The following is a 15,316-nucleotide window of genomic DNA, read 5'->3' as shown; positions in this document are numbered from 1 at the left end:
GGACCTAGTTCCAATAAGGCAGCCGGTGGTCTTGGTAGCCGGAACTCCTGGCCGGAACTGTGTGTGTGGGTTCCTTCTTGACTCCACGCCACCATAACTCACACTAATTATCCCTCTTCTTAATGACCTAACCACCACCACCACCACAGAGACCAGCAATAAGGCAGCCGGTTCTTGTGTGATTCATCAAGCCCATAGTAGACCTCAATGTGATCTTGAACTAGTAGTAACCAGCAGTGTAACCGTGATAATAACCCCTAGTGTGACCTCTTAACTACCCCGTGACCTCTACCAGATTAGATGAGTTTGTTTGATTAAATTAGGTTAGGTTAAGAGAGATTAGGATAGGTTAGGTTAGGTTAAATTAGACTAGGTTAGAATACAATACGTTAGATAAGATTAACATAGAATAGGTCAAATCAGGCTAGGTTGGTTTAACTTAAGGGCAATTAACCTCAAACTGACACAAGCTGGAGACTTAATCTTCAGGTGATCCATCAACCCACGTTTAAAGTTTCCGTTCACCCTCCTCGTCAGCGCCTTCTGCAAATATACCGAGTACTTGTCTCTAGCACCTGGCGCGTGTGTGATGATTTCCTAAGTAACTTACAGGTAGACAGAATGACAAAACACCAAGTCTTCCCTTTAGCGACGACGACTAAGAAAGTTGTATTATCTTCTGCAGGAGAAACTCTCATGTGAACTGCATATATAGTAGGAGGAAAATGAAGAGAAGGAAAATGAGGAGGGGAAGGAGGAGGAGAAAGAGAAACAAAAGAAAAAGGAAGGATAAACGAAGGAACAAAGTGGGGAAAAGGAAGGGAAGGAAAAATAAGAAAGAAAAAGAGAACAAATGAAAGAATAAAGGGATACACACACAAAAACCTAACCAATCCTAACGCTAACCAAACCTAACCAATCCTAACGCTAACCAAACCTAACCAATCCTAACGCTAACCAAACCTAACCAATCCTAACGCCAACCAAACCTAACCAATCCTAACGCTAACCAAACCTAACCAATCCTAACGCTAACCAAACCTAACCAATCCTAACGCTAACCAAACCTAAATCCTAATCCCTAACCAATCCTAACGCCAACCTAACCAATCCTAACGCTAACCTAACCAATCCTAACGCTAACCAAACCTAACCAATCCTAACGCTAACCAAACCTAACCAATCTAACGCTAACCAAACCTAACCAATCCGCTAACCAATCCTAACGCTAACCAATCCTAACGCTAACCAATAACCTCCTAACGCCAACCAAACCTAACCAATCCTAACGCTAACCAAACCTAACCAATCCTAACGCCAACCTAACCAATCCTAACGCTAACCTAACCAATCCTAACGCTAACCAAACTTAACCAGTCCTGACGCCAACCAAACCTAACCAATCCTAACGCCAACCAAACCTAACGCCAACCTAACCAATCCAAACGCTAACCAAACCTAACCAATCCTAACACTAACCTAACCAAACCCAACCAGTCCTGACGCCAACCTAACCTAACTCCCCAGGAAGGATTAGGATGTTTAAACCACCAGGTAAACTAAGTTGGGGTTCGTGGCCTTTAATCTTCAACCACCAGGTAAACTAAGCTGGGGTTCGTGGCCTTTAATCTTCAACCACCACTAAGCTGGGGTTGTGTAAATAAACTAAGTTGGGGTTCGTGGCCTTTAATCTTCAACCACCAGGTAAACTAAGCTGGGGTTCGTGGCCTTTAGCTTCAACCGCCAGGTAAACTAAGCTGGGGTTCGTGGCCTTCTTCAACCACCAGGTAAACTAAGTTGGGTTCGTGGCCTTTAATCTTCAACCACCAGGTAAATCTAACCACCAGGTAAACTGCTGGGTTCGTGGCCTTTAATCTTCAACCACCAGGTAAACTAAGCTGGGGTTCGTGGCCTTTAATCTTCAACCACCAGGTAAACTAAGCTGGGGTTCGTGGCCTTTAATCTTCAACCACCAGGTAAACTAAGCTGGGGTTCGTGGCCTTTAAGCTTCAACCACCAGGTAAACTAAGCTGGGGTTCGTGGCCTTTAAGCTTCAACCACCAGGTAAACTAAGCTGGGGTTCGTGGCTTTAAGCTTCAAGTGATCTCTCCACCATCACCAAAGTAAGTGAGAGCGAGGGAATATTATTACAGTGAGTGGCAACCTGTCTACCACATGATGTTTGTCATGACCACACGAGCGACGGCAATGATGCACACAACACTGACTCGCACAACACTGACTCGCACAACACTGACTCGCACAACACTGACTCGCACAATACTGACTTGCACAACACTGACTCGCACACAACACTCTTCATTTTTCTTAATAGTTCAACGATTCTGGGAAAATGATGATGAAAATGACTACGAGTGATTCAGGAAGTACTTCACAACACTGACTCATTTTCGTTAACTGAACGACACGAAGAAAATGAACATGAAAATGATTTTATGTGATTCTGATGGTGATTTGAGAAGTGTTTGTCATTCTCCTTAATAGCGAAAACCCTCTCTCATAAATTTACCTTCGCAATCAATTAATCAACTCGAATACATTCCTGTTACCTGTTCGCCAAGCCCAACTATTACCATGTCCCTTCCACTTAACACTACATCATCCTGGCTGGAGTTCCTCACTACTAGGCGAGACTCGTGACTAAACCCCTGAGCACAGGTATCAAATATTAGACGAGTACCGTGAAGCTGTGGGAAGATATCACTCGTCATCAACAATGGTGATTTAGTACAATGACAGAGGCCGATACAGACGTGATGTGTATATAATGAATATCCAATAAGAATGCCTGTATAAACATCTATCTATCATGAAAGTCAATGAGCGGTAAGCCTACTGATGATGGTTCACCTCCGTTCTTCCACCAACTTTCTGAGTACAGGAAGGAACTGTTAGTACTGTACAGAGACTTACATTATACCCCGCGTGCTGCTGCTAAGGTGATCATCAAAGATAAATAGATTCAAATATCAATCTTCCGTGATGGTTGGTTAGCGGTAAGCCAAGTACTGGTCTACTCAGAACTCCACCACTTATTGTGTATAACAGCTGACCCACACCCACACACCCTTCTACTAAGCGCTGGTTAATATGATTATCAGAGAGATAGGAGGAGCGACTATTAACCTCCCATGACTGTGACTTACAGGTAGGCCTAGTTCAAGTCCAGCTCCGTTCATTCATCAGACTACGAGTCTGGGAGCAGACATACGCCTGACCCGAGTTTATAATGATTATTAAAGACATACAGAAAGGAATATTAATAATCCATAAAGGTGGGTGAGGGGTAGGCCTACTACCGGCCCAGATCCTCCCCCCCATCACCTTATGTGTGGTACAGTACTCACAGTGCGGGCTGGTGGTGGTTGAGCAAGCAACCTCACTACCACGTACATGACCAAACACTAAACACACCACCACCACCACTTCTGATGGGCACTTAGGGCCGGTACAAGTGATTATGTTGTTCGTAATCTAAATGGTAAGAGCTGTGTATGGCGGCTCGCACTAAACACTCTCAGCTGCTATAACAGTTCCGCTCAACTTCCCGCTATATCAAGCCGCTCACGGGCCGCTCGCGGGTATTATTCAACACCTAGATAGTGATCTGTTAAGTATAATTCCAAGTGTTATGTGATACAAGACACGAGGTGAGGCCCGGGGAGGAGTCGCGCGGGGCCACTAAGGTGTGCATGTCGTCTACCACTACCTTGAGGAAGCTGACGAGCTCCCTCCAGCACGACACATGAACCAAGACTAAGACGCCCGTCCCACTCCGTCGTGTAGGGCTCCCACCACCCACCCTGACTCCTGCCTGCCCACCCACACCAGTTACCAACGAGCATTTTTATCTCCTTGTTATTGTCCGGGTGGTGGCGTACAGGCCAGAGCAAGTGTGCAGGCTGCCTGCACCACACCCGGGCAGGCATGCAGGCAGGCAGGTTGTAATAAGCCACAAGGATAATGAACACTAAAGCACCACCTCTCACCACTACCACCAGCCTACACCCTCGCTCTCCATTGTTGTCACTTATCTGGCTGGACGGTCACGCCACCTGTGTGAGAGTGAGAGGTAGGAAGGGAGGTCGCCTTACTGAGGGGGAATAACCTGTCGGTGTTCAGAGGTGCTCACGACTTTGCTCCTCGGACAGGTAACTCAATAACCATGACACCTGGACATCACCACCCAGGAGGGCAGCGGGCAGGGTTGTCCAGGTGTGTGGCAGGTGTTCTAGTGGTCCGGCCTGACCTCATCACTCCAGCGATTCTACACGTGCCACACGGGCAACACCAGGGAATACAAAAACACCATCTATTAATACAGGTCGACCACTCATGAATACAAAAACATTATTCATGTATACAAAAACGATATTCCTGAATACAAAAGTCATTAAGGGATACAAAAATATTATTCATTTATACAAAAGCGTTATCAATTAAAACAATCATTATTCCTGAATACAAGTTATCCATGGGTACAAAAACGTTATTCATGAATACAAAAGTCCTTCACAGGTACAAAAACGTTACAATGATAATCAAGTATTATGTTGTAGTCAGTAAGAGACGCGTCATGTCCTTGGAGAGGGTGAGTTAGCGCCTCACCTGGCGTTAACTAGGTCTAGTGACTCCCCATTACCTCCCCCTCCACATCTACTGTATACACCCTTGTCAACATCCTTCACAACTGTGTACACATCTGCCACACCTTTTAACTCTCAAGTATCCTCCACGCACCTGTACACAATCTCCAAATATGTACACATCTTCCACATCCTCACATAACTGTAAAAACGGACAAAGGAAGAACAAAAAAGGACGAAATGGCACGAATAACCCAGGTAGTCGAAGCATTCAAAACACACACAAAAAAAAACCTCCTGACAAACACTTCACTTTGGCTCAACAATAACCAATTCATTCTCAAAGGAGAAAGGCCAAGTGACGACGAGGTGGATGGCGTCCCTGAGTGGTCTTGTTATCCTTGGATTTCACGGTCGCAGTACCGAGCCACAGGCCTGGGAAATTTCTCACCGGACAAGGCACTTTACCACCCACCCACTCAATCACACCCATTCCCCACCAATACCTACATCCTTCACACACACACACACCCCTTAATTCAACTCAGGGCACCAGCTGACCTGAGGCGTCACCACGGCCTGCTTACCTAGGAGGGTCCACCGCAAGAATGGTGTCTTCCAGGTAAATTTAGACGCACGTAACCCACTTCACACAGACACACACACACATACATAACAAGAAACATTAACATCCACAAGGACACATCAAACATGCATGAAGGCTTCAAGGGCCCACTCGGGAAAAAAACCCTACCCCTTCCCTCCAAGGCCCCACACTTCACCCCCTGGTAATTAACTGTACTATAGGGGGGAGAACGACACACCCGGGCAGGTTTTTCTTACGCACCTGTTTCCGCTGTCCTAGACTCTGTTCCGCACGGCCACCTTGAGGCATAATAGTGCTCTACAACTCACACATCCACACCTGAACCCACACCCACCCACGATTTTAAATGACGATGATGATGACTCGACCTGGTATTAAAACTTCATAAAAATCATAACTTTTATATAGAAACTTTTTGTTCATTAAAATCTCGTAGTTACGCAATTATGAGTAACATTAGACGGGTTAACAATCCAGGGGTATCGACCACCCTTGAGAGCCCTGGCACAACAACATATTGAAGCTTACCTGACCATATGGCAGACCTTTACCTGTCCACCAGTGGCTGCTTCTCTCTCGTTATCACCAGTACGAGGTTAGAGAGACTCACCTTTGTCGTGTAGTAAGTGACGCCCGGGACTACTGATCTACTACCAGGTGTTGACGTCACCACTGTTTATGACGTCACCACTGTATATGACATCACCACACGTATACAAAGCAGCAGTAGGTAGTGTGGCCTCGGGTCTTACCTGTGGGAGGGGGAATTAAAGTAAAAACATTAATAAAGCAAATAAAAAAAATAAATAAAATTCACATACTGTATAATACAAAATACAATGAATAAATACATCAAGTAATAACATAGCTAAAAAAAACGAAATGAAGAAAATAACACAAAGACAAGTAAATAGAACCAAATAAATAAGTAAAATCCGTAAAAAAAAAAAAAAACCCGAATAATAAGCGAGAAATAAAACTCCCATATGTTGAGACAAACGAGGGTGTTGTGTCGCTTACTCATCCCATTAACCCGTGTGTGTTATACGTGACTGCGGGCGTATAGTGACTGACGCTCTAGAGTCAATGTTTCAGGTGGAGTGTTGGCAGGGGCAGGTGGCTGGGGCTTTAACTCGTGTTACTTCACATAAAACCGAGGCGGCGTTGTCTGACCTACCATGAAACCTGCCACGAGAGTCTGGTTACGATGCGAAAGTCGAATAATCAATGACACTAACGGGAAACAAACACCAGGGTCCCAATTCACCATAAATTTCGTCTCTTAACTTTAACTAAATGAACAAAACAATGTAATTTTGCTTCCTTTTTTTAAATGTTACTTGGACGCGTTTAAGACAGCCAGTTAGATGCATTCTCCCATCTTCAGTAATGAGGGAGAAATTCATCCTGAGAAGCTTCGAGTACTGTACACCCAGGAGCAGAGGTGTTCAGATACCCGAGGCGTGGGTGTTGGTGCTGCTGGTGTGAGTTTAAAATATTCATCAGCGACGACCTCTTGACATTCACCTGGCCTGGCTGTATTTGTTATCCAGTGTACAATAACAACAATACCCGAGCTGTCAATTTCGCGCATGCACACACACACACACACACACACACACACACACACACACACACGGAATTATATGACTTATTGAGTATGATTTGGAGCTGGCCTTGAGGGAAGCAGTCAAGTCTGATATTAACTTTAAAAATTAAGTCAATATTCAGGGGGAAGAAAAAAAAGAGGAGGAAGGGAAGAAGAGGAGGAGCAGGAAGAGAGAAGATGATGAAGGGAAGAGGAAGAAGAGTAGGAAGAGAGAAGAGGATGAAGGAAGGAGGAGTAGGAAGAGGGAAGAGGAAGAAGGATAGGGAGGAGGAAGGATGGGGAGGAGGGAAGAGGAAGAGGAGGAAGGATGGGGAGGAGGGAAGAGGAGGAGGAGGAAGAAGAGGGAAGAGCGGGAGGAGGGAAGAGGAGGAAGGAAGAGAAGGAGGGATGGTGGCGGATGACTCACACTACCATCATGGTCCCACATGTTAGAAGGGAAAGTGAAGCATCACTAGCCACGTGCTATACCAGCCTCACCCCGCTATCTGACACACACTACAGCAACTTATCAGGAAATATTGTCACTTTTCCAACCTGCTCTCTCTCTCTCAGCTCAGTCCTTTTTAGATGCTGTCACCTGTTAAGCATATTTAGAGTATAATTTTGCCCATAGTAAAACATGACTCATAAGTATATAAAAACTGTGGACATTTGTTTTGTCAGTTCAGATGTGCTTTGACCTTCAAATTTTAATTGTGATGTGTACACTTGATTCAGCCGCACACTAACAGTTAATCACCAACTGTACCCGACGCACACAGCTGAAGGCTGATGTTGATGTTATAATAATAATAATAATAATAATAATAATAATAATAATAATAATAATAATAATAATAAACACCCTGAAATGACCGATTGGGTTTTCCAGCAGTCAGGTTGATTTTTGCACTACTGGGGTCATGTGCAGACAAGTGTTTTGGTGAAAGGAGCGTGGTGTTAGTGACAGTAGGGTGCGTGTAGACAGCATCACAGGGAGGGCAGCTACAGGAAACAGGATGTGCCTTTTTAATGGTCTTGGTATTGACGCATATCTCGGTGACGTCATTCATATCCCTCACGACCTTTCATGCAAAAAAAATGTGAATCTGAATTTAAAAAATCTGTTTTAACAATTTAATTCCGGCGTGTGCGCGCGCGCGCGTGTGTGTGTGTGTGTTTTGCGTGTGAGTATATATGGTGCGTATGGGATAGCACAATATGTACTATTCTTGCAGGTATATCCTTGTCTTACTCACACGGTATTACTTTAAGCAGTGTCCCACAGCGGCAATGGTACATACACCACTTGACACAGAGTCACAAGTATAACCACATCAACAGAGGATCCCGTCAATACCCAGCACATGCCGAATACGTAAAATAGAAAATTCGCCGATCATACAACTGGTAAATAAGATGAAAAGTAGCGAAATAGTTCGGCATAAACACCAAGTAGTGTTTCAAAATGATGCAGTTCCTCCTAGCCATTCTCTCTTAATAACTCTATGCTCGTTTTCTGTGGTATAAAAACTTGCTCATTTAGGGAACACTCAAATAGTCCAAAGTTTAAACATTACGAAAAGTTATAATGATCGACTCTGAAATTTATTAATAATATTTCAGTGGAGACAGTCGGCACTCACTTCATAAAATACATACATTCAGGTGTTGGTGGTACAGCGATAACATAAGATATCTCACCACTATGTTCTGAGGTGAAGAGCCGCCCAGAACAGATTAAAGGTGTTGTCCCATGTGACCACCGAGTATATGAGAAGGGATGACTCCGCAACAGAGGTCCAACCATCCAGGTCAGCCAGCTACTTTGTTTTTTTTCCCGGCTGGGTTGGGGGGAGGTGGGGGGAGGGCTCTTTTAAAGACAAATCAGTTATCCCTCAAAATCTCAAATTTCCACCGCGACCTAGACTCCTTTTCTTTTGCAATTTCATGGGGAACTGACGTGTTGATCTTCATGCGGCTGTTGTTGCATATCCCCATTTCCCCCCATGTTAGTTACCTATCACGAAACACAAAAATGTATCAAATCTCTAATCGATTACCATTATCATGAAGACCGTAAGACAGTAACAAAGAACTGACCGACCGCCCAAACGGCCAATAAGGTCTTAGCGATGGAAATGATAAATTTTAAATATATCAAAGTTAACATTTTGTGGTAAACCATAACTCTTATAAACAGGACCTGGCACGCACGGCTATCAACACACACACACACGCTATTACTTCATGAAGTGAGTTTTAAAAACAAACTAAACTTCTAGACCAAACCTAATCTACCTAAATTAAGTTACTAAAATATATAGTAAGATCGCTGCTGGGCTAAGTTAGTTTTGTTTTGTTTTGTTTTTTTATAAAAACGTGAAACATCATCTGCCAACTCTGCCTGCACCAGTCCATCAGACTTCTCGTAAACTAAAAAAAAATACCTTCCGAAATATTAATTCTTATAGACCACGAAAACAGTAATAACAATAATGCCTAGGAAACAAAGTCATTGAATAAGTAATTTAATTTCATTGTGTGTGTGTGTCTGTGTGTGTGTGTGTGTGTGTGTGATTTGTATATGTGATAAAGCTTGCTCAAGAAGCAACCCCTGATCACCACCTCCACCCCACTACTGCCTTCCTCACAACCCACCTTCTTGAATTTTCCAAACTCCGGCAGGGACACGGAGCGGACGTAAACATGCTTCTTGGTGCCGCTGCTGGGGACGTGTGACCCCGTTGTGGACGATGTTGTGCTGGGCGTGCTGACACAGGGGCTGGTGGTGGTAGTAGTGGTGGTGGTGGCAGTGGTTTTAGTAGTGCTAGCGGTTGTAGTGCAAACGGAAAGGGTTGTGGTGGTCCTGGACCCGGTGGAGGTACTACCGGAAGGGGTGGTAGTTGAGGCAGTGGTGGTGGAGGCCGAAGCCATGGAAGTGGAGGGAGAAGTTTTGGTGGTGTTGGTGTTCGACGAAGTGTTGAAGGGAGTATAGGTGGGTGTAGAGGTGTTGGTAATCTTGGGTGAGCTAAATTCTACATGTGACCACCGTCGAAACCTGAAGTAATCCAGCATCTTGGTGGTGACACTGTCGGGTGACTAACACACTCCTTAACACTTGTAATTCACTCTCTAGTCTTTTACAGATAGCGCTCTTCTGCACTTCAATGAAATATACAAGTATTTTCACCCGTTTAGTATCAATTGTGAACCGTCAAGGGGTGATAACTCAAATGGCGGGGACAATTCCTAGAAATGACGCAATTATAAAACAACAACGGGCAACATCTCTAGACGGTGGCCTGACTGAGGTGGACGCCAAGTTAATTCCTTATCACGGAATGTGTCTTGAAGGAGGTTCACATTGTTATAGGGAGCGTGGACAGGCGACAGAGGCCGGCGTGTTACTAGAACATCTTCTCTGGAGCACACAAACAAGTCAACATGTGAGAACATTTCGTAAACACCGATGTAAGAGACTGGTCAGTCCAATTTTCTTTCCGCCACAGAAAAATACATCATGCGTACTAACTACTCTAGGTGTTGGCGAGACTGAGTAGTGTGTGTTGGACGCACCGTAACACACGCCACCAGCATTTCACCACAGGATCAGGTGTCCGGGTACAGTTTTTTTTTTTTTTTTTTTTTTTAGAATCTGGGAAAATTATCACTAGCGAAATTTTCCCCGGATGACTTTAAAAATAAGTGTTTTCTTTCACCACCAGTAGAACACATTGCTGTTGTTCGCATGACTCGACGAGGTAGATATACATGTTGCAATATCAACACTTACACTCGACACTTATAAGTTTTCAATAGGGTGGAATGTGAAGCACGAGCAGAGGTGCTTCAGTGATCACATGGACAGAGGAGCCAGGTGTAACGCAAGTATCCCTCGAGAACAAGAAGAAGAGGTCTCGTTCAAACCTCCTGCTTGAGGGCAAAAGAGATATTAAGGTGTAGTAAAAGAGTGGGCAGGTGAGGTAATTTGTGTGGGCGACGGTGTAAGGCACGGGTGCCGAGTGTTGACTGACACTGTCACTCATGAATGACGACCACCATGGCCCACCTCCACCACGCCATGTAAACGAGTCAGACCGGAAGGTTTGGCCATGTTACATGATCACTCCAGCTACCACCATCGCTCCTCCTCCTCCTGCTGGTTCTATATTTCTTGTCTTCCAGTTGACAAGTCCTGAACACTCACATAAACACACACAAACTGTGCCCCCAAAATTCAGTAAATAACGCCTTTTAATCTGAATGTTTACAGGGTACTGGACTCCCCCCCCCCCCTCTCCCCGGCGCAAGTGTGGCCACTTAGCACACATCCTCTAGGCTCTCGGTGTTACCTCGGCCGCGGTCATAGCCTCTCCGTTATTATGCAAGTCGCCTGCAATTGCGTCCTTGTATGAAAGAATGACAACTGTTTCACGTTAACAAAACAAAGGATAACTAAATACTCATCAGTGTGACCATCTTCATCCCCACCCCCGGGCGACCAACACTAGTGGTCCCCCACATAGAGGACTTGTTAAAGAAAAATAAACAACGTGAACAGTCAACCTTCAGAGCACCTCAACTAAAATCCAGATAATAATGGGTATGTACTGATCCTGCCCTATCCTATCTGGATACTATCCATCCTGTCCCACCTTGTCAGGATACATACCCATGTTGCCTCACCCTATCAGGATATATACCTAGCTATTATATATCACGACATATGTGGAGAGGGAGGGTGGTATGGAAACAACAGGTTAGACCTGAAGTCGAAACGTCAAGCATAAACCTCAGCTCTTACCTGTTGTTTCCACACCCTCCCTCTCCATATAACGTATACCTACCCTGTCCCACCCTGTTAGTGAATGTGTCATCAAGCTCACGTGACCGCCGCCGTGAACAGACGGGTAAATGCCCCAGGAACCTTTGGGGTGAAAATTGAGGGAATGGAAAGACGTCACGTGTATAGTGGGTTAAGACCCTCGAAAACCTTGGCCTACACCGGCACCCACGAAATTCATTCAAGTGTAAGAGAAACAGTGATAACAACAGTAAATTAGCAAAAAAATAAAAATAATAATATTGATAATAATACTATAGTAATAATAATAATAATAACAACAATAGGGGGGGGGGAGACCCTCCTCGATCCAATCCAGTTCGACACACAGGTGATCCAAGGTAACAAGTTTATTGCTTAACACACACCAGCCCGACCACCACCACCACAGGTAGCTGGCACACGTCTCTAACTACTGCAACCACCCTATCAATACATATAACACCTACCCACACACATACATATTAACGAGATGATGATGCCCCGACACCACAACAAACCTAACCTTTATGACAATTGACTTAATGATCATCCCGTCGAGTTAATGATTGATTGTGTGTGTGTGTGTGTGTGTGTGTGTGTGTATTAAGAGGATGGTGGTGACAGACAAGCGCAGAAGATTGTGGTGGTGATGATGGTGGTAGTAGCGGCGGTGGTGATGATAATGATGGTGGTAGAAAGGCATCGTGATAGTGGTTAGTGATGATGCCAGAGATATGTAGAGGTGATGTTAGGGGAATCAGTGTTGCTGGTAATGATGGTGTGCTAGGTGTGGTGATAATATGGTGTTGGTGATGATGCTAGAGATAAGGAAGTGGTGGTGGTGACGGAGGTGGTGTCGGCGGTGGTGAGTGGTGATGGAGGTACACCAACTTATTGGGTATCTGGTGTCAGGCGGGTCCTTCTCCCTGTGGTGCCCAGACTGTCACACCCCACTCCCTGTGTTCCTATACAACACTAACCTGATGTACCACCATAACACCTCCCCCAACCTACCCCCTGTGCCGACACACACATTATTTCATTATATATAGATTTACTTATCTGCAAACTCTTTTCTTCTGTGGCATTATTACAGCTATGAAATCACCTGAAGATAAGCCACCCCAGCTCATTTCACCAAAAGATTAAACACCCAAACGCTAAATGAACCCAATCTTAACCTAACCCAAACGCAAGAACTATCCTGGCCTAACCTAACCTAACTTCAGCCTGACCTAACGCTAACCTAACTTAACCCACCAGGTATCGTTTGGGTGGTTAATATACAGGTGAAGTAAACTGGGGTGACTAACTTTTTGATGCTGAGTAACTTCACTTTATCTGTATAATTATGTGATACTGTTGGTAAGTTCCTATGTTGGTATGTATACATGTCTACCATCATTACTATTATTGTTACAAGCATTTTCATCACGTCATTTATTATCATCATCAAATTTAGTCATTATATCATTATATTTATCATATTTAGTCATTTTATTATTATCTTCATATTCAGTATTTATATCATTACTAGTATAAATATCATTATTAGTGTCATTATTATTATTATTATCATCATCAGTATCAGTCACCGTTCGTCACTACTGTACACCCGACGGCAGGTCAAGCGTATGGCTAACGCAACACAGTTTTATGGCTCCACTAGCCTGGGAATGTCTTTTCCCGGCCTCATATTTGGTTAACCGCACTTCCTGTAATCCGCACGTTACTTCCATCGTTATTAATTCCATCTACTGTAGGTTGAGAGCGGTTAAGTGTAGCTATTATAGCGTAAAAATCTCTCAATGGTTACTACACCGAAGGAAAAATATAATGAAAATAAGAATGAAAACAAATTTTGTATATTTACGTTAAATAAGAATGAAAACGGTAGCTTATCTACGCAAAATAAGAATGAAAATGGTGTGTGTTTTACGACGCTACGTAAATAAGAATGAAAACAGTGTCTCCCCATCCATGTTCATATGAAAGAAAACGGAAGGCAGTGTGTCGTGTAACGTTGGCTATAGAAAATGGGAATCGGAGGGTCGACTACAGTGTTTAAATCCCTCTTTGTTTTAAGCAGTCACAAATGATTACGGTTTTATTTTACAATTTGTTATCGCTATTTATTTATCTCACTGCCGCTATTTTATTTTATTGTCATTATTTCTTTCTTATCTTATCGCTATTTGTATTTTATTATCGTTATTTCCCATTTTATCATCGCTATTTTAATTTTAGTGTGTGTGTGTGTGTGTGTGTTGGTAGCGATGGTGGTGATAGTCGTTGTAGGGTTGATAGTGGTGGTGGTCACAATGTTAGTTGTTGTACTGATAGTGGTGGTAATACCGATAATGACTGGTGGTGGTAGTGATGTAGCAATACTAATGGAGGTCGTGGTAATGATAGTAGTAGTAGTAGCTTTAAAGGCAGCAGCGACCACTTCATTACCACGACCACAACCAGTAGCCACCAGCACACAGCCCGTTATCATTGGCGACACACTCAGCCAATCACCTCACTCATTTACCACTACCGTAATGACCATCACCGCCCACGCTACTAACTAACCAACCATCTGAACAACACCCAAGTCCCACGTCACAAGGAGGTAGTACGGTCGAGAGGTGCAAGTCATGAAGGTGTACGTACAACACAGGTCATGCAGGAGAGATGGTGATACAACACTGGATCTGTACATTCATAGCACCAGGTAACGCCAGCTCACATGATACACCAAGTAACACGTAACAGCAGGTAACACGAAACACCAGGTAACACGCGCACCAGATAATGCGTAACAGCAGGTAACACGAAACACCAGGTAACACGCGCACCAGATAATACGTAACAGCAGGTAACACAACACATGAGAACAATAATCAACAAATTTGGGTTTCCGGTTCCCACGACGTTTCAACAGAGTAACGCTGCGTCTCCATGTCGGTCTGTTTCAAGAAATTCCTTCCTTATATTGAGAATGTCAATGAATTGTCGTCTGTGATAAAAAAAAGAAATCTTCAACATTAAGGATGCTACGGAATTCTCATCTTATTTCCAGAACACTACAAGATCGTCGTCTCTGCCTGAAGAAATGATCGTTTCATTTCAGATTTACTGCGCTAACCTCGTTGATGGTATTGTGTGTTAGTGTAGTGTACAGGGAGACTAGGTACAAAATGTGTTCAGGTACAAGAGGAGAGTGAGAGAGGTAAGGTTGGGGTCGTCCCGTTACTGCTGGTGACCACCCCAGACCTTCCTCACTCACCCCCATCATCATCATCTACACTAATTACCCGCACGCACCTCAACCTTCACCTGCTCTGGCTCCCGTCTGTCAGTATATGCCTGTCTGTCTGCATACATTACCTAAATGGATCTTGCCCTGGCTGTCTAACTGTCTGTCTGCCCCCTATCTAAATAATACAATAATTACACTAGATTATGATGTGAACACTGCAGAGTGATTACAGTGAATAATTATCTAAACACAGCATGAAGACTACACCGTATGATTACCTAAAACTATACAATGATTACAGCGCATGATTACCTAATATACAGTATATAACGTAATTGTGGGGGTGCCAGCCAGGGTGTACGGTGGCTTGGTGCCCATGATGATTAGGGACAAACTATAACTATTCTCCAAAATAGTGGGAACGAGTTTTACTGCCCTG

At 43.9% G+C, this 15,316-nt stretch overlaps 1 protein-coding gene across 2 annotated transcripts in view; it reads right to left on the bottom strand.

The window, feature by feature from the left end:
- Positions 1–15,316, bottom strand: part of LOC121868044 (rhotekin-like) — a 99,916-nt gene that overhangs the window by 66,587 nt on the left and 18,013 nt on the right. The window contains exon 1 of one of the 2 annotated variants that reach the window (XM_042368301.1): positions 3,731–3,776. The exons of the other annotated variant lie outside the window; for it this stretch is intronic. The gene's annotated coding sequence lies outside the window, so the exon portion shown is untranslated. Of the gene's footprint in view, positions 1–3,730; positions 3,777–15,316 lie in introns of those variants that run through there. 2 annotated transcript variants of the gene reach the window in all.

This window comes from Homarus americanus, unplaced genomic scaffold (genome assembly GCF_018991925.1).
Source record: "Homarus americanus isolate GMGI-L3 unplaced genomic scaffold, GMGI_Hamer_2.0 scaffold37032, whole genome shotgun sequence".
Lineage (NCBI taxonomy): Eukaryota > Metazoa > Arthropoda > Malacostraca > Decapoda > Nephropidae > Homarus > Homarus americanus.
Note: the sequence above shows the minus strand (reverse complement) of the source record. Positions and strands in the feature narration are given on the sequence as shown.